Source organism: Triticum urartu, chromosome 5, assembly GCF_003073215.2.
Source record: "Triticum urartu cultivar G1812 chromosome 5, Tu2.1, whole genome shotgun sequence".
Classification (NCBI taxonomy): domain Eukaryota; kingdom Viridiplantae; phylum Streptophyta; class Magnoliopsida; order Poales; family Poaceae; genus Triticum; species Triticum urartu.
Genome location: NC_053026.1, coordinates 613,731,008 through 613,757,168, shown reverse-complemented (window position 1 = coordinate 613,757,168; position 26,161 = coordinate 613,731,008). Strand labels below are relative to the sequence as shown.

Sequence of the window (26,161 nt, the reverse complement as noted above, 5' to 3'; positions counted from 1 at the left end):
GATGATTGCACGGGATACTTACAACCGGTTTGAATGGCGGTTCAACAATATGATAAGTGTTTAGTCATCTTCTATTTTCGCCGGTTGTGGCAGATTAATTATTTTTTATGAGTTTGGCACTACTGTTTGAGACTTTGTTCTGAACCTGGATTTTTAATAATATGGTTATGTGCATCAAAAGATGCAGAGACCGGGGATATCCTTCTTTTCGAAAAGAAAAATCACTGGCTATCTATAGGGTGCATCGATATTAATAGATTGTGGAATCTGCATACCTAAACTCACTCACTGGATTGCTAGTATATAAAGCAAGCTATTAGCGACTAAGGTGAGGCAGAGAGCTAGCTAGCAAAAGTAGGGCAAGCATACAATGGCGTTAGATCAACCCAAGCAGCTTGTCCCATGTCTTCTCCTCCTGTTGATCATGCTGTCCTTGTCCCAGGCGAAGGCACAGCAGTGCAAAACCCCTGATTCCGGCCAGGATCGGAGGACCGTAACCATAGAGGATGCCCCTTTCGAATTTTATCTGATCAACAAAGCATCCAGCCGGGCCTTCAGCTTCTTCCCTAACATCTCCGACTACACTGCGAACAACACGGCTGGCCTCAGGTTCCTCCGTAACCTGCCCAACTCGGATGTGAACAACACCGTGGTGTTGCCCACGTCCGGATTCTGGATTGGTTCGTCGGGAGTTCACCGGAGCCAGCTGGGATCGTACGGCCTCACCATCGTCTATCAGCCGCCGCCGGACCAGAACCGTAGTGGGCTCGCCTTCCTCATCCTCCCTTACTCCGCGCGTAATGGCCTCTTAGCGAAGCAACTCGTGGCCAGCGATGTCGGCTCGCTCGGCCTTTTCAATCCTACATCTAGAAGCGCTCCCGTCTCCGGCAGCTCGGTCTCCGCCACCGCCAGGATTGGTGCGCTGGATAAACTCATGGCCATAAGCTACTACAGTAGTAGCATCAAAAAGTGGATTTGATTTTCGGCCATTTCGGCCATCTCGGCCTGGGTCGAAAAGCATATTTAGACCGAAATTACTCAAATTTAGCAAAATTTGGTCAAATTTAAGTTCAAATTGTAGTCAAATTTTGATCAAATTTCAGCCGAAATGTTTGAAAATGGCCGAAATTCGGCCATCTCGGCCTGGAACGAAAAAAAAGCTCAAACCGAAAATCAAAACACAGGATGGTAGCGTCATGGTTGTCGATATCAATATCGATCATGTGTTAGCTGCCATCTCTAACTCTAACTATTCAGTGTGGATCGACTACGACCGTGTGGGGCGTAGCCTGTCGGTGTACGTGGACTTTGAAGGCAAGCCCAAGCCTGACAAAAGCATAGTTGGGTCGCAAAACATCAGCAGCCTTGGTTCCCCATTCTTCTATTTTGGCCTCCTCTCCACGACCGAGCAGCTGGTTCGCGCCGGGTACATCAAATGGAGCGCAACGGTCGAGGACTTCACTGTCTACCCCGACAAAGACAGCTTCCTCACAAGGAAGGTAACCATCATATCATCCGTCCTCGGGTCTGTAGCCGCCCCAGCGGCGATGGCGGCTGCCGTGGCGTGCTACTTGAACTCAAGGTACCAGCGGTGGCACAAGGATTTGGACCAGCTCGCTAAATCCATGGAACGCCTCCCCGGAGTCCCAATGAAGGTCGACTTCACCGACACCAACAAGGCCACCCGCAACTTCCACGAGGACATGAAGCTTGGTGGAGGCGGGTTTGGCACCGTCTATAGGTGCACGATCCCCACCACCGGTTCCAAGACGGAGCGACGGATGGACATGGCCATCAAGAGGTTCACGCGTGACGTGCAGAACCGCCGCTATGACGACTTTTTTGCCGAGGTTAGCATCATCAACCGGTTGCGGCACAAGAATATCGTCCCCCTCATCGGTGAGCATCATCCAAATAATACATTTAATCTAAGTTGGCTGTGAATTTAGCTCACAGCTACTCTTGGTGTTGGATTGGCCTTTGTTTCGTTTATTATGCTCTGTTTTTATTCGGATTTAAAATATTCTGTTCGTGGATACATGTTGTATTTGTACATAACCTAAATATTTCAGATAATTCCCTGTAGGATACTATATTGAGTTATGTATTGCAATGGAGGTCATATATCTATATTGCGTGTAGGACCCTATATATATGGAGTTAGGATAATTAATTGTGGTTAGAGGTCAAATGCGACTGGCAATCCATTCTAAATTTCTAGCTATGCACTTGTAGAAATACATAAACACTAGTTTTCATAACTCCGCAAGTAAACAAATTTCAGGATGGTCATACAACAAAGGAGTGCCGCTGCTTGTGCTCGAGTTCATGACAAACGGTAGCCTAGACCAACATCTCTTCCACAGAGGCGGCAACGACACCAGACAACGAAACACCAATGGCGCCATCCGGCAATGGGCAACCCGCTACGAGATCATCAGGGGCATAGCCACCGGCCTGCACTATGTGTCTATGTCCACCACGAGTACGAGCCCATGGTGCTCCACCGTGACATCAAGGCGAGCAACATCATGCTGGACTCGAGTTTCCAGGCCCGTCTTGGTAACTTCGGCCTGGCCTGCACCGTCTCTGTCGACAGGAACTCCGTCACCGGTGTGGGTGGTGTTGGGTTTCGTAGTAATTTCAAAAAATTTCCTACGCACACGCAAGATCATGTGATGCATAGCAATGAGAGGGGAGAGTGTTGTCTACGTACCCAACGCAGACCGACTGCGGAAGCGCTGACACAACGTAGAGGAAGTAGTCGTACGTCTTCACGATCCAACCGATCAAGCACCGAAACTACGGCACCTCCAAGTTCGAGCACACGTTCAGCTCGATGACGATCCCCGGACTCCGATCCAGCAAAGTGTCGGGGAAGAGTTCCGTCAGCACGACAGCGTGGTGATGATCTTGATGCACTACAGCAGCAGGGCTTTGCCTAAACTCCGCTACAGTATTATCGAGGACTATGGTGGCAGGGGGCACCGCACACGGCTAAGGAATAGATCACGTGGATCAACTTGTGTGTTTCTGGGGTGCCTCTGCCTCAGTATATAAAGGACTAGAGGGGGGGAGGCTGGCCGGCCATAGGAGGCGCGCCAGGAGAGTCCTACTCCCTCTGGGAGTAGGATCCCCCCCCAATCCTAGTTGGAATAGGACTCCTTGAGGGGGGAAAGAGAGAGAGGGGGGCCGGCCACCTCTCCTAGTCCTAATAGGACTAGGGGAAGGGGGGAGGCGCGCGGCCACCTTGGGCTGCCCCTTTCTCCTTTCCACTAAGGCCCATCAAGGCCCATATGGTTCCCGGGGGGTTCCGGTAACCTCCCGGTACTCCGGTAAAATCCCAATTTCACCCGGAACACTTCTGATATCCAAACATAGGCTTCCAATATATCAATCTTTATGTCTCGACCATTTCGAGACTCCTCGTCATGTCCGTGATCACATTCGGGACTCCGAACAACCTTTGGTATATCAAAATGCATAAACTCATAATATAACTGTCATCGAAACCTTAAGCGTGCGGACCCTACGGGTTCGAGAACAATGTAGACATGACCGAGACACGTCCCCGGTCAATAACCAATAGCGGGACCTGGATGCCCATATTGGCTCCTACATATTCTACGAAGATCTTTATCGGTCAGACCGCATAACAACATACGTTGTTCCCTTTGTCATCGGTATGTTACTTGCCCGAGATTCGATCGTCGGTATTCCAGTACCTAGTTCAATCTCGTTACCGGCAAGTCTCTTTACTCGTTCTGTAATACATCATCCCGCAACTAACTCATTTAGTTGCAATGCTTGCAAGGCTTAAGTGATGTGCATTACCGAGAGGGCCCAGAGATACCTCTCTGACAATCGGAGTGACAAAACCTAATCTCAAAATACGCCAACCCAACATCTACCTTTGGAGACACCTGTAATGCTCCTTTATAATCACCCAGTTACGTTGTGACGTTTGGTAGCACCCAAAGTGTTCCTCCGGCAAACGGGAGTTGCATAATCTCATAGTTATAGGAACATGTATAAGTCATGAAGAAAGCAATAGCAACATACTAAACGATCGGGTGCTAAGCTAATGGAATGGGTCATGTCAATCAGATCATTCAACTAATGATGTGACCTCGTTAATCAAATAACAACTCTTTGTTCATGGTTAGGAAACATAACCATCTTTGATTAACGAGCTAGTCAAGTAGAGGCATACTAGTGACACTCTGTTTGTCTATGTATTCACACATGTATTATGTTTCCGGTAAATACAATTCTAGCATGAATAATAAACATTTATCATGATTATAAGGAAATAATAATAACTTTCATTATTGCCTCTAGGGCATATTTCCTTCAGTCTCCCACTTGCACTAGAGTCAATAATCTAGATTACACCGTAATGATTCTAACACCCATGGAGCCTTGGTGCTGATCATGTTTTGCTCGTGGAAGAGGCTTAGTCAATGGGTCTGCAACATTCAGATCCGTATGTATCTTGAAAATCTCTATGTCTCCCACCTGGACTAGATCCCGGATGGAATTGAAGCGTCTCTTGATGTGCTTAGTCCTCTTGTGAAATCTGGATTCCTTTGCCAAGGCAATTGCACCAGTATTGTCACAAAAGATTTTCATTGGACCCGATGCACTAGGTATGACACCTAGATCGGATATGAACTCCTTCATCCAGACTCCTTCGTTCGCTGCTTCCGAAGCAGCTATGTACTCCGCTTCACATGTAGATCCCGCTACGACGCTTTGTTTAGAACTGCACCAACTGACAGCTCCACCGTTTAATGTAAACACGTATCCGGTTTGCGATTAAGAATCGTCCGGATCAGTGTCAAAGCTTGCATCAACGTAACCTTTTACGACGAGCTCTTTGTCACCTCCATATACGAGAAGCATATCCTTAGTCCTTTTCAGGTATTTCAGGATGTTCTTGACTGCTGTCCAGTGATCCACTCCTGGATTACTTTGGTACCTCCCTGCTAGACTTATAGCAAGGCACACATCAGGTCTGGTACACAGCATTGCATACATGATAGATCCTATTGCTGATGCATAGGGAACATCTTTCATATTCTCTCTATCTTCTGCAGTGGTCGGGCATTGAGTCTTACTCAATTTCACACCTTGTAACACAGGCAAGAATCCTTTCTTTGCTTGATCCATTTTGAACTTCTTCAAAATTTTGTCAAGGTATGTTGTTTGTGAAAGTCCAATTAAGCATCTTGATCTATCTCTATAGATCTTAATGCCTAATATGTAAGCAGCTTCACCGAGGTCTTTCATTGAAAAACTCTTATTCAAGTACCCCTTTATGCTATCCAGAAATTCTATATCATTTCCAATTAAAAATATGTCATCCACATATAATATCAGAAATGCTACAGAGCTCCCACTCACTTTCTTGTAAATACAGGCTTCTCCAAAAGTCTGTATAAAACCAAATGCTTTGATCACACTATCAAAACGTTTATTCCAACTCCGAGAGGCTTGCACCAATCCATAAATGGATCGCTGGAGCTTGCACACTTTGTTAGATCCCTTTGGATCGACAAAACCTTCTGGTTGCATCATATACAACTCTTCTTCCAAAAATCCATTCAGGAATGCAGTTTTGACATCCATCTGCCAAATTTCATAATCATAAAATGCGGCAATTGCTAACATGATTCGGACAGACTTAAGCATCGCTACGGGCGAGAAGGTCTCATCGTAGTCAATCCCTTGAACTTGCCGAAAACCTTTTTGCGACAAGTCGAGCTTTGTAGACAGTAACATTACCGTCAGCGTCAGTCTTCTTCTTGAAGATCCATTTATTCTCAATTGCTTGCCGATCATCGGGCAAGTCAACCAAAGTCCATACTTTGTTCTCATACATGGATCCCATCTCAGATTTCATGGCTTCAAGCCACTTTGCGGAATCTGGGCTCACCATCGCTTCTTCATAGTTCGTAGGTTCATCATGATCTAATAACATGACTTCCAGAACAGGATTACCGTACCACTCTGGTGCGGATCTTACTCTGGTTAATCTACGAGGTTCAGTAGTATCTTGTTCTGAAGTTTCATGATCATTATCATTAGATTCCTCACTGACTGGTGTAGGTGTCGCAGAAACAGTTTTCTGTGATGTACTACTTTCCAATAAGGGAGTAGGTACAGTTACCTCGTCAAGTTCTACTTTCCTCCCACTCACTTCTTTCAAGAGAAACTCCTTCTGCAGAAAGTTTCCGAATTTAGCAACAAAAGTCTTGCCTTCGGATCTGTGATAGAAAGTGTATCCAATAGTTTCATTTGGATATCCTATGAAGACACATTTCTCCGATTTGGGTTCGAGCTTATCAGGTTGAAGCTTTTTCACATAAGCATCGCAGCCCCAAACTTTTAGAAACGACAACTTTGGTTTCTTGCCAAACCACAGTTCATAAGGCGTCGTCTCAACGGATTTTGATGGTGCCCTATTTAACGTGAATGCGGCCGTCTCTAGAGCGTATCCCCAAAACGATAGCGGTAAATCAGTAAGAGACATCATAGATCGCACCATATGCAGTAAAGTACGATTACGACGTTCGGACACACCATTACGCTGAGGGTTCCGGGTGGCGTGAGTTGCGAAACTATTCCACAATTTTTCAAATGTACACCAAACTCGTAACTCAAAAATTCTCCTCCACGATCAGATCGTAGAAACTTTATTTTCTTGTTACGATGATTTTCAACTTCACTCTGAAATTCTTTAAACTTTTCAAATGTTTCAGACTTATGTTTCATTAAGTAGATATACCCATATCTGCTTAAATCATCTGTGAAGGTGAGAAAATAACGATATCCGCCACGAGCCTCAATATTCATCGGACCACATACATCTGTATGTATGATTTCCAGCAAATCTATTTCTCTCTCCATAGTACCAGAGAACGGCGTTTTGGTCATCTTGCCTATGAGGCACGGTTCGCAAGTACCAAGTGATTCATAATCAAGTGGTTCCAAAAGTCCATCATAATGGAGTTTCTTCATGCGCTTTATACCGATATGACCTAAAAGGCAGTGCCACAAATAAGTTGCACTATCATTATCAACTCTGCATCTTTTGGCTTCAACATTATGAATATGTGTGTTACTACTATCGAGATCCAACAAGAATAGACCACTCTTCAAGGGTGCATGACCATAAAAGATATTACTCATATAAATAGAACAACCATTATTCTCTGATTTAAATGAATAACTGTCTCGCATCAAACAAGATCCAGATATAATGTTCATGCTTAACACTCGCATCAAATAACAATTATTTAGGTCTAATACTAATCCCGAAGGTAGATGTAGAGGTAGCGTGCTGACTGCGATCACATCGACTTTGGAACCGTTTCCCACGCGCATCGTCACCTCGTCCTTAACCAATCTTCGCTTGATCCGTAGTCCCTGTTTCGAGTTGCAAATATTAGCAACAGAACCAGTATCAAATACCCAGGTGCTACTGCGAGCATTAGTAAGGTACACATCAATAACATGTATATCAAATATACCTTTGTTCACCTTGCCATCCTTCTTATCCGCCAAATACTTGGGGCAGTTCCGCTTCCAGTGACCAGTCTGCTTGCAATAGAAGCACTCAGTTTCAGGCTTAGGTCCAGGTTTGGGTTTCTTATCTTGAGTAGCAACTTGCTTGCCGCTCCTTTTGAAGTTCCCCTTCTTCTTCCCTTTGCCCTTTTTCTTGAAACTAGTGGTCTTGTTGACCATCAACACTTGATGCTCCTTCTTGATTTCTACCTCCGCAGCTTTCAGCATCGCGAAGAGCTCGGGAATAGTCTTGTTCATCCCTTGCATATTATAGTTCATCATGAAGCTCTTGTAGCTTGGTGGCAGTGATTGAAGAATTCTGTCAATGACGCTATCATCTGGAAGATTAACTCCCAATTGAATCAAGTGATTATTATACCCAGACATTTTGAGTATATGCTCACTGACAGAACTGTTCTCCTCCATCTTGCAGCTATAGAACTTATTGGAGACTTCATATCTCTCAATCCGGGCATTTGCTTGAAATATTAACTTCAACTCCTGAAACATCTCATATGCTCCATGACGTTCAAAACGTCGTTGAAGTCCCGATTCTAAGCCGTAAAGCATGGCACACTAAACTATCGAGTAGTCATCATCTTTGCTATGCCAGACGTTCTTAACATCCGGCGTTGCTCCTGCAGCAGGCCCGGCACCCAGCGGTGCTTCCAGGATGTAATTCTTCTGTGCAGCAATGAGGATAATCCTCAAGTTACGGACCCAGTCCGTGTAATTGCTACCATCATCTTTCAACTTTGCTTTCTCAAGGAACGCATTAAAATTCAACGGAACAACAGCACGAGCCATCTATCTACAATCAAACATAAACAAGCAAGATACTAATCAGGTACTAAGTTTCATGATAAATTTAAGTTCAGTTAATCAAGTTAATTAAAGAACTCCCACTTAGATAGACATCCCTCTAATCCTCTAAGTGATTACGTGATCCAAATCAACTAAACCATAACCGATCATCACGTGAGATGGAGTAGTTTTCAATGGTGAACATCGTTATGTTGATCATATCTACTATATGATTCACGCTCGACCTTTCGGTCTCCGTGTTCCGAGGCCATATCTGTATATGCTTGGCTCGTCAAGTATAACCTGAGTATTCCGCGTGTGCAACTGTTTTGCACCCGTTGTATTTGAACGTAGAACCTATCATACCCGATCATCACGTGGTGTCTCAGCACGAAGAACTTTCGCAACGGTGCATACTCAGGGAGAACACTTCTTGATAATTTAGTGAGAGATCATGTTATAATGCTACCGTCAATCAAAGCAAGATAAGATGCATAAAAGGATAAACATCACATGCAATCAATATAAGTGATATGATATGGCCATCATCATCTTGTGCTTGTGATCTCCATCTCCGAAGCACCGTCGTGACCACCATCGTCACCGGCGTGACACCTTGATCTCCATCGTAGCATCGTTGTCGTCTCGCCAAGCTTATGCTTCCACGACTATCACTACCGCTTAGTAATAAAGTAAAGCATTACATCGCGATTTCATTGCATACAATAAAGCGACAACCATAAGGCTCCTGCCAGTTGCCGATAACTCGGTTACAAAACATGATCATCTCATACAATAAAATTCAGCATCACGTCTTGACCATATCACATCACAACATGCCCTGCAAAAACAAGTTAGACGTCCTCTACTTTGTTGTTGCAAGTTTTACGTGGCTGCTACGGGCTTAAGCAAGAACCAATCTCACCTACGCATCAAAACCACAACGATAGTTTGTCAAATAGACTCCGTTTTAATCTTCGCAAGGACCGGGCGTAGCCATACTTGGTTCAACTAAAGTTGGAGAGACAGTCGCCCGCAAGCCACCTATGTGCAAAGCACGTCGGGGGAACCGGTCTCGCGTAAGCGTACGCGTAATGTTGGTCCGGGTCGTCTCGTCCAACAATGCCGCCAAACCAAAGTATGACATGCTGGTAGGCAGTATGACTTATATCGCCCACAACTCACTTGTGTTCTACTCGTGCATATAACATCAACATAAATAACCTAGGCTCGGAAGCCACTGTTGGGTTTCGTAGTAATTTCAAAAAAATTCCTACGCACACGCAAGATCATGTGATGCATAGCAACGAGAGGGGAGAGTGTTGTCTACGTACCCAACGCAGACCGGCTGCGGAAGCACTGACACAACGTAGAGGAAGTAGTCGTACGTCTTCACGATCCAACCGATCAAGCACCGAAACTACGGCACCTCCGAGTTCGAGCACACGTTCAGCTCGATGACAATCCCCGGACTCCGATCCAGTAAAGTGTCGGGGAAGAGTTCCGTCAGCACGACGGCGTGGTGACGATCTTGATGAACTACAGCAGCAGGGCTTCGCCTAAACTCCGCTACAGTATTATCGAGGACTATGGTGGCAGGGGGCACCGCACACGGCTAAGGAATAGATCACGTGGATCAACTTGTGTGTTTCTGGGGTGCCTCTGCCTCAGTATATAAAGGACTGGAGGGGGGAGGCTGGCCGGCCAGAGGAGGCGCGCCAGGAGAGTCCTACTCCCTCTAGGAGTAGGATTCCCCCCCAATCCTAGTTTGAATAGGACTCCTTGAGGGGGGAAAGAGAGAGAGGGGGGCCGGCCACCTCTCCTAGTCCTAATAGGACTAGGGGAAGGGGGGAGGCGCGCGGCCACCTTGGGCTGCCCCTTTCTCCTTTCCACTAAGGCCCATCAAGGCCCATATGGTTCCCGGGGGGTTCCGGTAACCTCCCGGTACTCCGGTAAAATCCCGATTTCACCCGGAACACTTCCGATATCCAAACATAGGCTTCCAATATATCAATCTTTATGTCTCGACCATTTCGAGACTCCTCGTCATGTCCGTGATCACATCCGGGACTCCGAAAAACATTCGGTATATCAAAATGCATAAACTCATAATATAACTGTCATCGAAACCTTAAGCGTGCGGACCCTACAGGTTTGAGAACAATGTAGACATGACCGAGACACGTCTCCGGTCAATAACCAATAGCGGGACCTGGATGCCCATATTGGCTCCTACATATTCTACGAAGATCTTTATCGGTCAGACCGCATAACAACATACGTTGTTCCCTTTGTCATCGGTATGTTACTTGCCCGAGATTCGATCGTCGGTATTCCAATACCTAGTTCAATCTCGTTACCGGCAAGTCTCTTTACTCGTTCTGTAATACATCATCCTGCAACTAACTCATTTAGTTGTAATGCTTGCAAGGCTTAAGTGATGTGCATTACCGAGAGGGCCCAGAGATACCTCTCCGACAATCGGAGTAACAAATCCTAATCTCGAAATACGCCAACCCAACATCTACCTTTGGAGACACCTGTAATGCTCCTTTATAATCACCCAGTTACGTTTTGACGTTTGGTAGCACCCAAAGTGTTCCTCCGGCAAACGGGAGTTGCATAATCTCATAGTATAGGAACATGTATAAGTCATGAAGAAAGCAATAGCAACATACTAAACGATCGGGTGCTAAGCTAATGGAATGGGTCATGTCAATCAGATCATTCAACTAATGATGTGACCTCGTTAATCAAATAACAACTCATTGTTCATGGTTAGGAAACATAACCATCTTTGATTAACGAGCTAGTCAAGTAGAGGCATACTAGTGACACTTTGTTTGTCTATGTATTCACACATGTATTATGTTTCCGGTTAATACAATTCTAGCATGAATAATAAACATTTATCATGATTATAAGGAAATAAATAATAACTTTATTATTACCTCTAGGGCATATTTCCTTCAGGTGGCACATGGGGCTACATCGCGCCAGAGTACCCGATTAGCCGCAAGGCGACGCGGCAGACTGATATCTATGCGCTTGGGGTGCTCATCCTTGAGGTTGTCACTGGGCTATGGGCATTGGCTGATCACGAGGTGGTGGATGACGATGACATGCATATCACCGATAGGGTGTGGCGCCTTCACCATGAGGTGGATGACGTCTGCGGCACGGATGGTGAGAACGAGATGGGCGACGCATTTTTGTGAGCCCGTCACGGCGCGGTGGTCGGTGTGGTTCGCCGCCGATCTGAAATTGGTGACGACCCCCAAGTACCACTGGGGCGTGGTGGTGCTACACCCGCACACCACGACGGTGCGCCTCATCGACGAGCGCGGGTGCACGATTGATAGGCGATCGGGGGCGGGTTCGTGTTGGCCCTTGGGGCTATGGTTGTGTTCCCTTGTCATGTTGCGCACATCGAGAAGGACATCATCGGCGGGATGGCATCTCGGGAGACAGCGAAGGAGGAAATGCGACCGGTGGGAGAGCAATTAAGGCGGAGGGGGGATTAAGATCGAAGAAATCCGCGCAGGTTATTCCCCTTCCCACTCTTCCTCTCCCGCACACCTCATCCACTGCTCTGTCTGCTCGAGCTCGCGGCGGAGATGGTGGAGATCAGCGAAGAGAAGATGCAGAGGTTCGCGGGCAGGGATGCGCGCCTGCAGATCCGCCTGAGAGAGATCGGGTCCTGGTACTTGAGCAAGCGCGAGATGTATGCAGAGGCGGAGGCGATTATGGAGAATCTGACGGAGGAGGAGGAGAGATCGATGTTCAGGCGTGGAGGGCGCAAGCACCCGCTGCAGGTGCTGCTGTGGGCGGCGGATCAGGCAGACTCGCCGGTGCGGGCGGTGGCGAGGAAGTGGGTGACCTTCACCATCTTCGTGATGGCGAACCTCGCGCCCCGCCATGAGGGAATCGGCGCTTCGCCCTCGAGAGGGGGTCTTGGCCCTCCCAGCTCCAGGGTCGGCCATGGCCCCGATCGAGATCCATGAAGATCCGATGGATCAGGCGCCGCAGGAGGCGGCGGGGGCGTCGCGCCGCTCTGCTCGTCTCACCGCAGCACCATCAACCTCGGAGACTCCAGAGCCTCGTCGTTTAGCATGCCTCGCCGGGAACAGAGTCTGAGTCCTTCGCTGGATGGCAACCGCTTTTGGGTGCTAGCTAGTGAAGATTCAGATGACGTTTCTGACGAGGATCTCGCTAATTCAGGTATGATCTACCCTTCTGTTCTTAAGTATCTGACACACACTTGCGATTGTGAGGGTGATCAGGGAGATATTGATACTCAGCATCGAATTAGACGAGTTAATCATAGATTGAAAGAGAGGATGAATACTTATGTTTAGAGCCTTTTGCTTAAAAATGAAAAAGTTGGGGATGAAAAAAGAGAGGTGTAAATCAAAATGAATTCATTCACATTGATTCACGGGGAAAGTTTCATAACCAAAAAATTGATATGGCGTTGATAAGGATTAGGGATAAGATACCCAAGATATGGATCTGCCCAGATTCCCTGAGTATTTGTCAGATATAGATACTGACTATGAGGGGTGTGAGGTTGATGATAATAGAATTGATAAGAGAGACATGATTCTCTGTGAAGAAATATTGGTTGATAGAAAAATTAGGGTGAACAATATCCCAGAAAATTTTATGCTGGAAGAAGTAATGGAGGAAAGTCTAGATTATAAAAGTGGATACGATTCAGGAGCAGAAAAGTTGCAGGTGGGATGGGGGGACAATGTGGGGAAAAAAAGGATGACCAGGTGGGCTCTGGAGGAAAGTGGCCCAGTAGTGGGATGTGCGAAAAAATCCCAGCTACAGATAGTGGGAGAGTGGGCCTATATATAGGGGGATCCCATCCTTCATCCCTGATCCAGATTTCCTCCACCTACCAAACCCTAGCAAACCCTCGACGGCGACTAACGAAGAAGAGGAAGAGGTGAAGAGAGATCTACTTTGGGAAGGAAAAGAAGCTATGGCTGGCAGACAAGAGGGTTGGAGGCCAAGGCCTGGAAGAGGAACCAATCCAGGAGCGAGAGGTAATTTCTATGGCAGATCTGAGAGTTTTGGGAGAGGTTTCAATAGGCAAGAAGAGAGAGAGTTGGATGAATACGACTGGAGGAACAAAGAGGAGAGTTTCATAGGAGGATCAGGGACCAACAGTAGTGGTTCTGGTGGGGATGGAAATTCCATCGGGAGTGGTAGAGTTGGAGACAATAAGTTTGGCAGATTTGCATCAGGCAGAGGTGGTAATTAACAGGAAAGATACCAGGCTGGGATGACTGAAAGCAGGCAGGAGAGTGGATCTGGGAAACACAAACATTGCATAGCTGGGGCCGCAGGGAGGACCAGTTCAGTTGGCAGGAGGGTTTCCCATGATGAGCAGTAGTGGTTTCCCTCAGCTAGTGCCAATGGGGATGGGGCTTGGGCAGTTTGGTTTCGTTCCACAAGAGCAAATGGCACAACAGTATCAGTTCCTCTTGTCCAATATGCCAAAACAGGAAACTCTGCAGCCACAAGTTGGTGCTAGGGTGGAGGGAGCTAAAGAGACAACTAAAAAGAAAGAGATAGGAAATCCCAAGGAACTTTTCTGTGTTAAATGCAAAGAACGGGGGCATGTAAAAAGTGACTGAAAAAATAAGGTCTTCTGTGTGGTATGCCAGAGGCCATCTCACAATACTGAAGAATGCACCCTTCTGAAACAGCCAAAACCAGTTGCCAAATATGTTGGATATGGAGCCAGGGGGCTGGGAGGTCTTCCGGTGCAGAACACCAAAGAGATTGTTGCTACAGAGCACATTAATCCCATGGCCTTGGTTACTGTACAGGAGGTACAACTGAATGACACCACAGTGGCCTATGGGTTTAGCAAAATGTTTGATTGGGGGTGGACTTGGAGAGCCAAGTTTCAGAGCCCAAAAACTTTCCTTAGGAGATTTCCTAACAAGGCCAAATTGGTGGAGTTGAAAAACTTTGGAAAATTCACTCTGCTTGGCACAGGGGCTATGGTGGAGGTTGACTTCTGGAGTCCAGATGATAAAGCAAAAGGGAAACTACATTCAGTTTGGATCAAGATGTGGGGTGTCCCTGTAGGGGAACGTAGCAATTCAAAAAAAATTCCTACGCACATGCAAGATCATGGTGATGCATAACAACGAGAGGGGAGAGTGTTGTCCATGTACCCTCGTAGACCGAAAACGGAAGCGTTATGACAACGCGGTTGATGTAGTCGTACGTCTTCATGGCCCGACCGACCAAGTACCGAAACTACAAAACCTCCGAGTTCTAGCACACGTTCAGCTCAATGATGATCCTCGGACTCCGATCCAGCAGAATGTCGGGGAAGAGTTCCGTCAGCACGATGGCGTGGTGACGATCTTGATGTTCTACCGTTGCAGGGCTTCTCCTAAGCACCGCTACAATATTATCGAGGATTATGATGGAGGGGAGCACCACACACGGCTAAGAGATCAATGATCAATTGTTGTGTCTGTGGGGTGCCCCCTGCCCCCGTATATAAAGGAGCAAGGGGGGAGGCGGCCGGCCTAGGAGGAGGGCGCGCCAAGGGGGGAGTCCTACTCCCAGCGGGAGTAGGACTCCTCCTTCCCTTGTTGGAGTAGGAGAGAAGGAAAGAGGGGGAGAGGAACAAGGAAAAGGGGGCTGCACCCCTTGTCCAATTCGGACCAGAGGGGGGGGCGCCTCCTTCCTTTTGGCCTCTCTCCTCTATCCCCGTATGGCCCAATAATGCCCATATACTCCCCGGCGAATTCCCGTAACTCTCCGGTACTCCGAAAAATGCCTGAATCACTCGGAACCTTTCCGATGTCCGAATATAGTCATCCAATATATCGATCTTTACGTCTCGACCATTTCGAGACTCCTCGTCATGTCCCCGATCTCATCCGGCACTTCGAACTCCTTAGGTACATCAAAACTCATAAACTCATAATATAATTGTCATCGAAACCTTAAGCGTGCGGACCCTACGGGTTCGAGAACAACGTAGACATGACCGAGACATGTCTTCGGTCAATAACCAATAGCGGAACCTGGATGCTCATATTGGCTCCCACATATTCTACGAAGATCTTTATCGGTCAAACCGCATAACAACATACGTTGTTCCCTTTGTCATCGATATGTTACTTGCCCGAGATTCGATCATCGGTATCTCAATACCTAGTTCAATCTCATTACCAGCAAGTCTCTTTACTCGTTCCGTAATACATCATCCCGCAACTAACTCATTAATTGCAATGCTTGCAAGGCTTAAGTGATATGCATTACCGAGAGGGCCCAGAGATACCTCTCCGACAATCGGAGTGACAAATCCTAATCTCGAAATATGCCAACCCAACAAGTACCTTCGGAGACACCTGTAGAGCACCTTTATAATCACCCAGTTACGTTGTGACGTTTGGTAGCACACAAAGTGTTCCTCCGGTAAACGGGAGTTGCATAATCTGATAGTCATAGGAACATGTATAAGTCATGAAGAAAGCAATAGCAATAAACTAAACGATCAAGTGCTATGCTAACGGAATGGGTCAAGTCAATCACATCATTCTCCTAATGATGTGATCCCGTTAATCAAATGACAACTCATGTCTATGGTTAGGAAACATAACCATCTTTGATCAACGAGCTAGTCAAGTAGAGGCATACTAGTGACACTCTGTTTGTCTATGTATTCACATATGTATTATGTTTCCGGTTAATACAATTCTAGCATGAATAATAAACATTTATCATGATATAAGGAAATAAATAATAACTTTATAATTGCCTCTAGGGCATATTTCCTTCAGTCCCTAACACCCTGAGGCATTATATGGGGGCATGTGAAATTGGTTCAGCTCTGGGGCCAGTGGTTGAAGTAGATGTGGAACACATTTATTCTAAGGAAGAAATTAGAGTGAAAGTGGGAGTGAGGGACTTACACAAAATTCATGCTGGCACTGAGATAACTACTAAAGATTTGCTGCTTTATGATATTGGTTTTGAGTTTGATTCCATAGCAGAACAGGGGTGGTACAAGTTCGAAGAGGGGAATAAAAAGAAAATCTTTGACTACCTTGATTTGGAAAGCTCTGAAACACAGACGGAGAATGAGATGCGGAAAAAAAAGTAAACAAGCTGAGTTTGGGAAGTCCTTGGTGAGCCTGGGGAGTTTGGGGTTGAAACAATATGAACAAGTGGTGCTTAAAGCAGGAGACACGGGTCAAAAAAATGAGATACCCAAGGAAAGGATAGGAACATGGTTAGCTGGAGAAGGCCAGGGTGAAGAAGAAAGTTTGAAGGCTAGGCTTCAAAAAGCAGAGAAACTTGTAGCAAGGCAGACTGCTCAACTTACGCTGGAGGAAAAAAAGGAAGGAAATGGAAATTATAAGAAAAACCTTAGAAAAAGAGGTCAAGAGACAACATGAACTGCTGCAAATCAATATGAAGGCAAGTGAAGAGGTGAGAGGGTCACAGTCAGGGGAGAAAATTATTGGAGATGAAGATGAAAAAGAGGTCACTGAGGGAGGGGCAGTAGCAGAAGGCAGGCTGGAAGAGGAAGAGGGAATGACAGACTTGGAACTAATGGAACAGGCTGTGGGGCTAGGATATATGGAGCCTGTGGATTACACTGCTAGTCAGGAAATTGAATCTTTTGAAACAAAGATCAAGAAGGCTGCCATAGGAGAACTGGAATCCGAAGAAGAAGAAGACTTGAGAAGATGTGCTAGACTGAAAGGCAAAGAGGACAAAAAAATCACTGATTTGGCTAAAGAGAGAGTAGCACAGAAAAACAACTATGGTGAGTTTACTCCTTCTGGTATTGTTTCTAGATCTAATAATATCTTACAGCAGATTGCTGAGGGGGTTGGGGTTAGTTTGGGAAATAAACCTGACATTGTTAATCATAATTTGGAATTGATTAAAATGGCTGAACAGGCAAGGGTTGATATGTGGTTAGCAGACTAAAATAATAATCAGAAACAAACCTCTCTACCTGAGGAGCATAATATCATTGATGCTGGAGAACACTCTCTGGAAGATTTGCTAGAAGTTGGGGAAAATGAGAGAGAAGAGGAAGAGAATGAAGAATGGGAATTATTTAAAGAGCTTTTCTCATCAAAAAAAGAGAAGAAAAAAGGTAAAACTACCAGAGGTTCTGGAGTTAAAATTGCCTCTGCTATCAAAACCTTAGAATCTTCTGATAGGAAAAAAAAGAAAAAAAGATGAGGGGTATCTTTTGGAATATGAGAGGATTTGGGGGTGATATCAAAAAAGGTTTTTGAGGGAGATGATCATGGATATGAGAGTTGATTTCTTGGGTCTGCAAGAGACCATGAGACAACAATTTTCTAGAAATGATTTACAACAAATTTGTGCAGGAAGGGATTTCCACTGGCATTTCACTCCAGCTAGGGGGAAATCTGGTGGCCTTCTGTTGGGAGTCAATTATACCACATTAGATGTGATTTCTCAGGATGAAGGAGATTATCACATAAAAATGGCTGTTCAAGATGTTAAAAATAGGTTTATTTGGGATTTAGTAGTGATCTATGGAGATGCACAACCAGAAATGAAAGCCCTATTTCTGGCTGAGTTATCCAGAGTATTTCAAACCTGTGTTAATACAATTTTGATTGGAGGTGACTTCAATATTATTAGAAAAGCTAGTGAGAAAAATAAACCAGAATCCCCTGGGCATTGGAGTTTTCTTTTTAATGCTATTCTGGAACAAGCTGGGGTGAGAGAGCTTGATATGAATGGGAGACAATTCACTTGGGGGAATAATATGCACAACCCTACTTTTGAAAAACTAGATAGGATACTTTGTAGCGCTGAGTGGGAAGAGGTATACCCCTTAACGCAAGTAACATCTTTGACTAGAGAGAAGTCTGATCACACTCCTCTTTACTTGGATTCTGGAGATTTCCAAAAAACTGAGCCAATTTTCAGATTTGAAAATGCCTGGTTTTTGAGAGAAGGGATTGATGAAATTGTACAGAAAGTTTGGAATGATCCTAACATTAAGGGAGACAACATAGATAGATTGTTGGGAAAGTTTAGAAAACTAAGACCTAAACTTAAAGGGTGGAACAGAAACATGAATGCATGGTATTTTGAACTAAAGAAAGATATCTTGCTTAAATTGGATATTATTGATAAAAATAGTGAGGTTAATGGCCTTACATCCGCTGATAGAAAAGAGCAGATAGATTTAAGAGCTCAGCTTGATAGACTTCTTAAGCAGGAAGAGGCTAAATGGAGACAGAGAGCCAAAATTGATGAAATACTAGAGGGGATAGTAATACTAAATTCTTTTCATGCCAAGGCAAATGGGAGGCTTAGAAGGAACAAAATCAACAGATTAGAGCAAGCTGAGGGGATAATAGAAGGGGATAAAAACTTGATAGACTATATCACTACTTTTTACAAAAATTTATTTGGTTCACCAGATAATTCTTCTGTTTAAATTAATATTGATAATCCCATTATGATTCAAGAGGGATGTGAAAAAAATTAGAGGAATTCACTTTGGAGGAAATTAAGAAGGTTGTCTTTAAAATGGCACACAATAAATCCCCTGGACCAGATGGCTTCACTGCTGAATTTTATCAGCATTATGGGGATCTGGTGAAACTTGTTTTCAAAGCTTTGTTGGATGACTTTGCCAATAGGAAAATTGATATTAGTAGACTAAACTATGGGACTATAGCCCTAGCCCCAAAAGGGACAGATGCTAATCAAATACAGAAATTCAGGCCAATTTGTTTGCTAAATGTCTACTTCAAAATCATCACAAAAGTGTTAATGAATAGGCTGGATTTGGTAGCTGTTGATGTTATTTCTCCTGTTCAAACTTCTTTTATTAAGGGCAGGTATATTATGGAGGGAGTTTTGATCCTTCATGAGGCTTTGAATGGCATAAAAAAGAAAAAAATAAAGTGCTATGCTTTTGAAAATTGATTTTGAAAAGGCCTATGACAAAATCAAATGGTCCTTTCTTTTTCAAATGTTGAAAGTGAAGGGATTCCCAGATAAATGGATTGATTGGGTCATGGAGACTATTAGAGGGGGGAAAGTTTGTGTCAAGGTTAATGAGAACCTAGGAAAATACTTTATCACTGATACGTCCATTTTGCATCATGCTTTTATATCGATATTTATCGCATTATGGACTGTTATTTCACTCTATATCACAATACTTATGGCTATTCTCTCTTATTTTACAAGGTTTACAAAAAGAGGGAGAATGCCGGCAGCTAGAATTCTGGTCTGGAAAAAGGAGCAAATATTAGAGACCTATTCTGCGCAACTCCAAAACTCCTGAAACTCCACGGAATGTCTTAGAAGAAATAAAGAAAAATCCACGCCAAAGATGAAGGCCAGGGGGCCCACACCCTGCTCACGAGGGTGGGGGGCGCGCCCCCCTAGGGCGCGCCCCCCTACCTCGTGGGCCCCCTAGTGGCTCTCCGACGCCCATCTTCTCCTATATGAGGTCTTTCAATGAGAAAAAAATAAGAAGGAATTTTTCGGGACGAGACTCCGCCGCCACGAGGCGGAACCTTGGCGGATCCAATCTAGAGCTCCGGCGGAGCTGTTCTGCCGGGGAAACTTCCCTCCCGGAGGGGGAAATCATCACCATCGTCATCACCAACGCTCCTCTCATCGGGAGAGGGCAATCTCCATCAACATCTTCACCAGCACCATCTCATCTCCAAACCCTAGTTCATCTCTTGTATCCAATTCTTGTCTCAAAGTTTGGGATTGGTGCTAGTAGGTTGCTAGTAGTGTTGATTACTCCTTGTAGTTGATGCTAGTTGGTTTAATTGGTGGAAGATCATATGTTCAGATCCTATATGCATATTATTACCCCTCTGATTATGAACATGAATATGCTTTGTGAGTAATTACGTTCGTTCCTGAGGACAAGGGAGAAGTCTTGCTATGAGTAGTCATGTGAATTTGGTATTCGTTTGATATTTTGATAAGATGTATGTTGTCTAGCCTCTAGTGGTGTTATGTGAACGTCGACTACATAACACTTCACCATTATTTGGGCCTAGAGGAAGGCATCGGGAAGTAATAAGTAGATGATGGGTTACTAGAGTGACAGAAGCTTAAACCCTAGTTTATGCGTTGCTTCGTAAGGGGCTGATTTGGATCCATATGTTTCATGCTTTGGTTAGGTTTACCTTAATACTTTTGTTGTAGTTGCGGATGCTTGCAATAAAGGTTAATCATAAGTGGGATGCTTGTTCAAGTAAGAACAGCATCCAAGAACCGGTCCACCCACATATCAAATTATCAAAGTATCGAACGTGAATCATATGAACGTGATGAAAACTAGCTTGACGATATTCCCATGTGTCCTCGGGAGCGCTTTTCCTATTATAAGAGTTTGTTCCGGCTTGTCCTTTGCTACAAAAGGATTGGGCCACCTTGCTGCACTTTATTTACTTTTGTTACTTGTTGCTCGTTACAATCTATCTTATCACAACACTATCTGTTACCACTTATTTCAGTACTTGCAGAGAATACCTTGCTGAAAACCGCTTATCATTTCCTTCTGCTCCTCGTTGGGTTCGACACTCTTACTTATCGAAAGGACTACGATAGATCCCCTATACTTGTGAGTCATCAATCACCCATAAAGGATTGAGACAGGGGAACTCTCTATCCCCTCTAAACTTTGACCTGGCTGCTGATGCCCTGGCAATTATGTTAGACAAAGCCAGAGAAAATGGGCTGGTGAAGGGGGTCCTGAATGAATACATACCAAATGGGGTCAATATGTTGTAATATGCAGATGATACCATCTTCCTATTGCAAGATGACACAGAAAGTGCACACAATTTGAAATATATTTTATGTCTATTTGAGCAAATGTCTGGTTTAAAGATCAATTTTCATAAAAGTGAGCTTTTTTTGTTTGGAGAGGCTATTGATAAGAAAGATGAATATGCTAGAATTTTCACATGCCCAGTGGGTGCCTTGCCCATGAAATATCTAGGGCTGCCTATAGATAAGAATAGAATTTGTAACAAGCATTGGAAACCTCCAGAGAGTAAGATGGAGAAAAAATGTACAACTTGGCAAGGTAGATTGCTTGCCAGTGCAGGGAGAGTTACATTGATTCGGTCAACTCTCACAGGCATCCCATATTTTATGATGTCCTTCTATGGGCTCCCCATTGGGGTTGAAAAACGCATGGATTTTTTCAGGGCCATACTTCTATGGAAAGAAGATGATCAAAAAAGAAAATACCATTTGGTGAAATGGTCTGAGGTGTGTAGGCCAAAAGATATGGGGGGCCTGGGGATCCAAAATCTTGCATGCATGAACAAAGCATTGCTGAGTAAATGGTGGTGGAAATTATATATAACTGAGGGGCTGTGATAGGACATTATTTGCAAAAAAAAATATTAAGAATAGAAATCTGGGCACTGTTCAGGCCAAACAGGGAGATTCCCAGCTTTGGAGGGATATACTAAAACACAGAGACCATTTTGTTTCTTTGTGCAAATTCAAAATTGGGAATGGAGATAGAACTCGCTTTTGGGAAGATTGGTGGATTGGCACTGCTCCATTAAGCAAAAAAATTCCTAGGCTTTATGATCTTTGTTTTGATAAGAAGAAAACAGTTAAAGAAGTTTTTGACAATGATCTAGATAATGTGCAATTTAGAAGAACTTTATCGGGAGACGCTAGAGAGCTATGGGGACATATTAAAGAAGCATGTAGATCGGTGACTTTGAATGAGGATAAAGACAAAATAAAATGGTCTCTGACTAAAAAAAGAGTGTATACTATAAAATCTTTCTACAGGCATCTGATTGAAAATGATGTCAAATATCCACACATGTATATGTGGAAGATTAAAACGCCACCCAGAATCAAGGTGTTCATGTGGTTGGCTCTTAGGAAAAGTATCCTTACAAAAGATAATTTGCTTCGTAGGGGGTGGAAAGGAGATGATAAATGTCCTTTTTTGGACGTAAAGAGAATATAAATCATCTTTTTCTATCCTGTTCAGTTGCTAGACTATTGTGGAACATTTTAAAATGTGCTTTCAATCTGAGAGACATTCCAGAAACCCTGGAAGCTATTATGAAAACCTGGGTAAATACATTTGGGAAAGATGAAAAAAGTTTGGTCATTATAGGTGTTTCAGCGATTTGCTCGATTATCTGGAAATTAAGAAACAGTGTTATTTTTGACAACAATAGGGTAAATGACCCCTGTGTTCTTGTTACTCTGTTTCTCAAAAATTTAAATGATTGGAATATTTTCCAGACAAATCCCGCAAGAAGTAAGATGATGGAGGCTAGAGTGAAGCAAGTAAGTATGGTGGCGGAAGAAGTGTTCAAAGCAGCCTATGGGTGGCGCCTGAAGACTGGGAGAATCCAGGGGTGATCACAGGAAGACCCCATTGCTGCGATGAAAGAGCTTCTGCCATTACTTCTAGCTTGCTTTCTTTTGCTTTTCAGACAATTTATGGTCTTGTATGAATCTTTGATAAGACTGTAGTCCTGATGTATGCCTCTGTTCCTAATAACAGAGTTGTAAGTGTTCCGGGGACTGGATTTCTCTCTGAATTCAGGCCTCGGACCACTCCCGTAGGTTCTTTTTCCTTGAGGGTTTCAGGAGGGGAAGGGATGGCTTTTCCTCCTTCCTTAGTTTGGCAATTGAAATTTTGTAGGGGAGTGGAGTGTTATGCTTTGTCTTTTAGTTTCTCTTTCTGCTCTGTAGTAAGACATGGTGATTTCTTTTAATGGAAATCGGAGAGAATGCTCTCTTTTGTCAAAAAAAATTGGAGTGTGTGAATCCCATGTTGATCGATGGTTCCACTCCGGACACCGAGGAGCAGCTAGATACTACTGACGATGCGGAATGCCTGCTTCTCCTAGGCCTGGCCTGCAGCAACCCAAATCCGTCAGACCGTCCAACCATGCCTGATGTGGTGCGAGTCATCGCCAAGTCGGCACCGCCACCACAGGTGCCTCCTCAGAAGCCAAGATTTGTGTGGCCGCCTCAGGAAGAGGGACGTTTAGTGGCCTCCGATGATGGTGGTAGCACGGGTACATCGATAATGAGTAATCTCGACAATAGTATGGCAAGCGCCACCGGAGGACATGCCTCATTTCAACTCCAACACTCGGTCTATGTCACGGCAGGCAGTGCCTCTGGTCCATGAGGAAATGCTGAGGAGCATATAGTAAAAATGAAAATTCACTTGTTGCCTTTAATGTTGATGTGATTTTGCTTAGTAATTTAAGAAGCTTGAGTATTTGTTATGTAGTAGTATAAGTTATTGTCACGAGTCATATGTATGAAAGAAATAAATATATCAGATTAGATTGCCTTTGCTGTAGACAGCTTGGAAAGTCATAGTTTGATGTCCAACAAAATATGATGAACATCATCAAGCCCTTAAAGTTATGTTGATGTCCAATCCATTATCGTAGTATCTAAGAAATTTTGTGTAGCTTTATAATCTTCAGAAACCTGCTTCACACCCATATGGTCTCATCTCATGAGCTGATTTCTTAGAGCGCACGGGGCAATAGTGATATTATTTGGAGAGTTGTTCTCTTGGTCCGTTTTAGTGAAGTTTAGAGGGCCGTGTTTGCTAGGTGTAGGACTGCCATTCTGTCGTGTTGCTGTTAACAGTCTTGCTCGTCGATGCTTGCCGCAGCCTGACATTTGTTGCCAGCAGAACGATGGCGTGAAGTATAATTATCAAAAAGGAAGTTTTAGTTTTGACTGTTGACTCTTGACCTGTTGGATAGAGACATGCATTATGCATGTGAGGTTTGATCCAAGGACTAAGGGCATGTAGAATGGTGGTATATGAATACATATGCTTCGTGATAAGAAGTAATTTAAAGCACCCACTAGTAAAAAACAGGGATTTGGTTCGGGTCTGGTCAGCCCATTAGTTCCGATTCTTCATGAACCGGGATCCATGGAAGGCATTAGTCCCGATTCATGAGCCCAGGGGGCCAACCGGGGCCTTGTGGGCATGGGTCCCGGTTCGTATGGATCCATTTGTTCCGGTTCTAGGCACGAACCGGGACCAATGGGCCTCGCTCCCGGCCCACAGCCATTGGTCCCGGTTCTTGACTAGAACCGGGACAGAAGGGAGGGCCTTTAGTCTCGGTTCCAGTCACGAACCGGGACCAATGAGTTGCCTATATATACCCCCTCGCCGGCGAGCAGAGCAGTCCACACTGCACTGTTTTTTTGGTCGGCGAGGGGGGGGGCATTTGGGTGCTCTAGCTCACCTCCTATGCACGTGAGGTGTTCGATGAAATGCCCGAGCCACGCTAGTTAAGCTTTCTCCTCTCGAAGCTCGACCTCGGAGCTCCATTTTCCCGAGATTTGTCTAGATTTAGCGGTCCGTCACGCCCCGCCCCCGTTTTCACCGCCGTCGATCGCCCCCGCCGATCTCGTCGCCGGCACCACTGTGGTGAGCCTCTTGTTCTTATCTTCTTTCTGATTTTTTTTACTTTAGATAGATACTTGTCTTATTTTCTTACTTTAGATAGATACTTGTCTCATTTTCTTACTTTAGATAGATACTTGTCTGATTTTCTTACTTTTGACACACATAATTATATATAATGCACGCAGATGAACCGGCAATGGATGTATGGTAACAGACACACCTCCGAGTACATTAAGGGTGTGCAATGGTTTGAGCTCTCTACGAACGATACGATCAAGCTACTCATCGAGAGCCCCCCTTGATAGTACGACAATCGATCCTATAACCCCGTCTCCCAACTACCTCCATGAGACCGGTAAAATAGAAAACCTATCAAGGGCGAACCTTTGCCTTGCACATAGTCCACTTGAGCTAGATGATGATGATCTTGACTCCTTCAAGTTGGACCACCTTTCTTGATTGCGTTGGCTTGATGAAAACTAGTTGATTGCTCCCCCATACTCCACTATGGGTGAGCCACTCTTTGGCACATCTTCACAAGTCCATTGACACCACAATGGACGACAGGCTTTAAGCACTTGATCTCTTTGTGATGCTCCACTTGATCTTGCACAATACAACCTTGATTTGATGTCATCCTCCATGGGTTATATGTGATCTTTCTCTTGACGCAAGCCCATGGAAGCAAACATAACCCCACATAGAACTCTCACAAAGACCATGGGTTAATACACAAGGCGTAATGGACAATGCTTATCAAACTGTGAGATCACTTGATCCCACTCGGTGTATACGCTTTGTGTGATGATCAACTTGAGTCACTCTCTATACTTAGTCTTGATCAACCTTGACTCTTTCCAACCCTCTTCATTTGGATGATGTCTTGAAGGTAAATATGAATGATCACACAATCTTCTTCTTCAAGACATGCTTGCAATAAACTCAATACTCACATGACCAATCTTTGGATAATTCCTTAATAGCACCTTGGTCAACTCATAAACTCCTTGAAACCAACACATGGACTTCAAGAAATGCCTATGAACAAATCCTTCAAATATAACTCAATGCAACCATTAGTCCATAGAGAATGTCATCAATTATCAAAACCACACATGGGGGCACCGCATGTCCTTTCAATGAATTCTACCACTATCTCGAAAAAGAAGAATAGAATCACATACGGTGCAGCGGGAACAGCACCGCCGACGTTGACGTTGTCGCCCATGTCGTTGAGGATGAGGTTGCCGAGGTCGGGGAAGAAGTCGTCGTTGGCGAAGTCGTCGATGCAAGCATTCCCACGAGTGCGCTCCCCCAAAACCTGAT

At 44.6% G+C, this 26,161-nt stretch overlaps 1 pseudogene; it reads left to right on the top strand.

Annotated features, from left to right (window-relative positions):
- Nucleotides 1-370: 370 nt before the first annotated feature.
- LOC125507540 lies at nt 371-24,116 on the top strand (annotated as a pseudogene).
- Nucleotides 24,117-26,161: the final 2,045 nt, after the last annotated feature.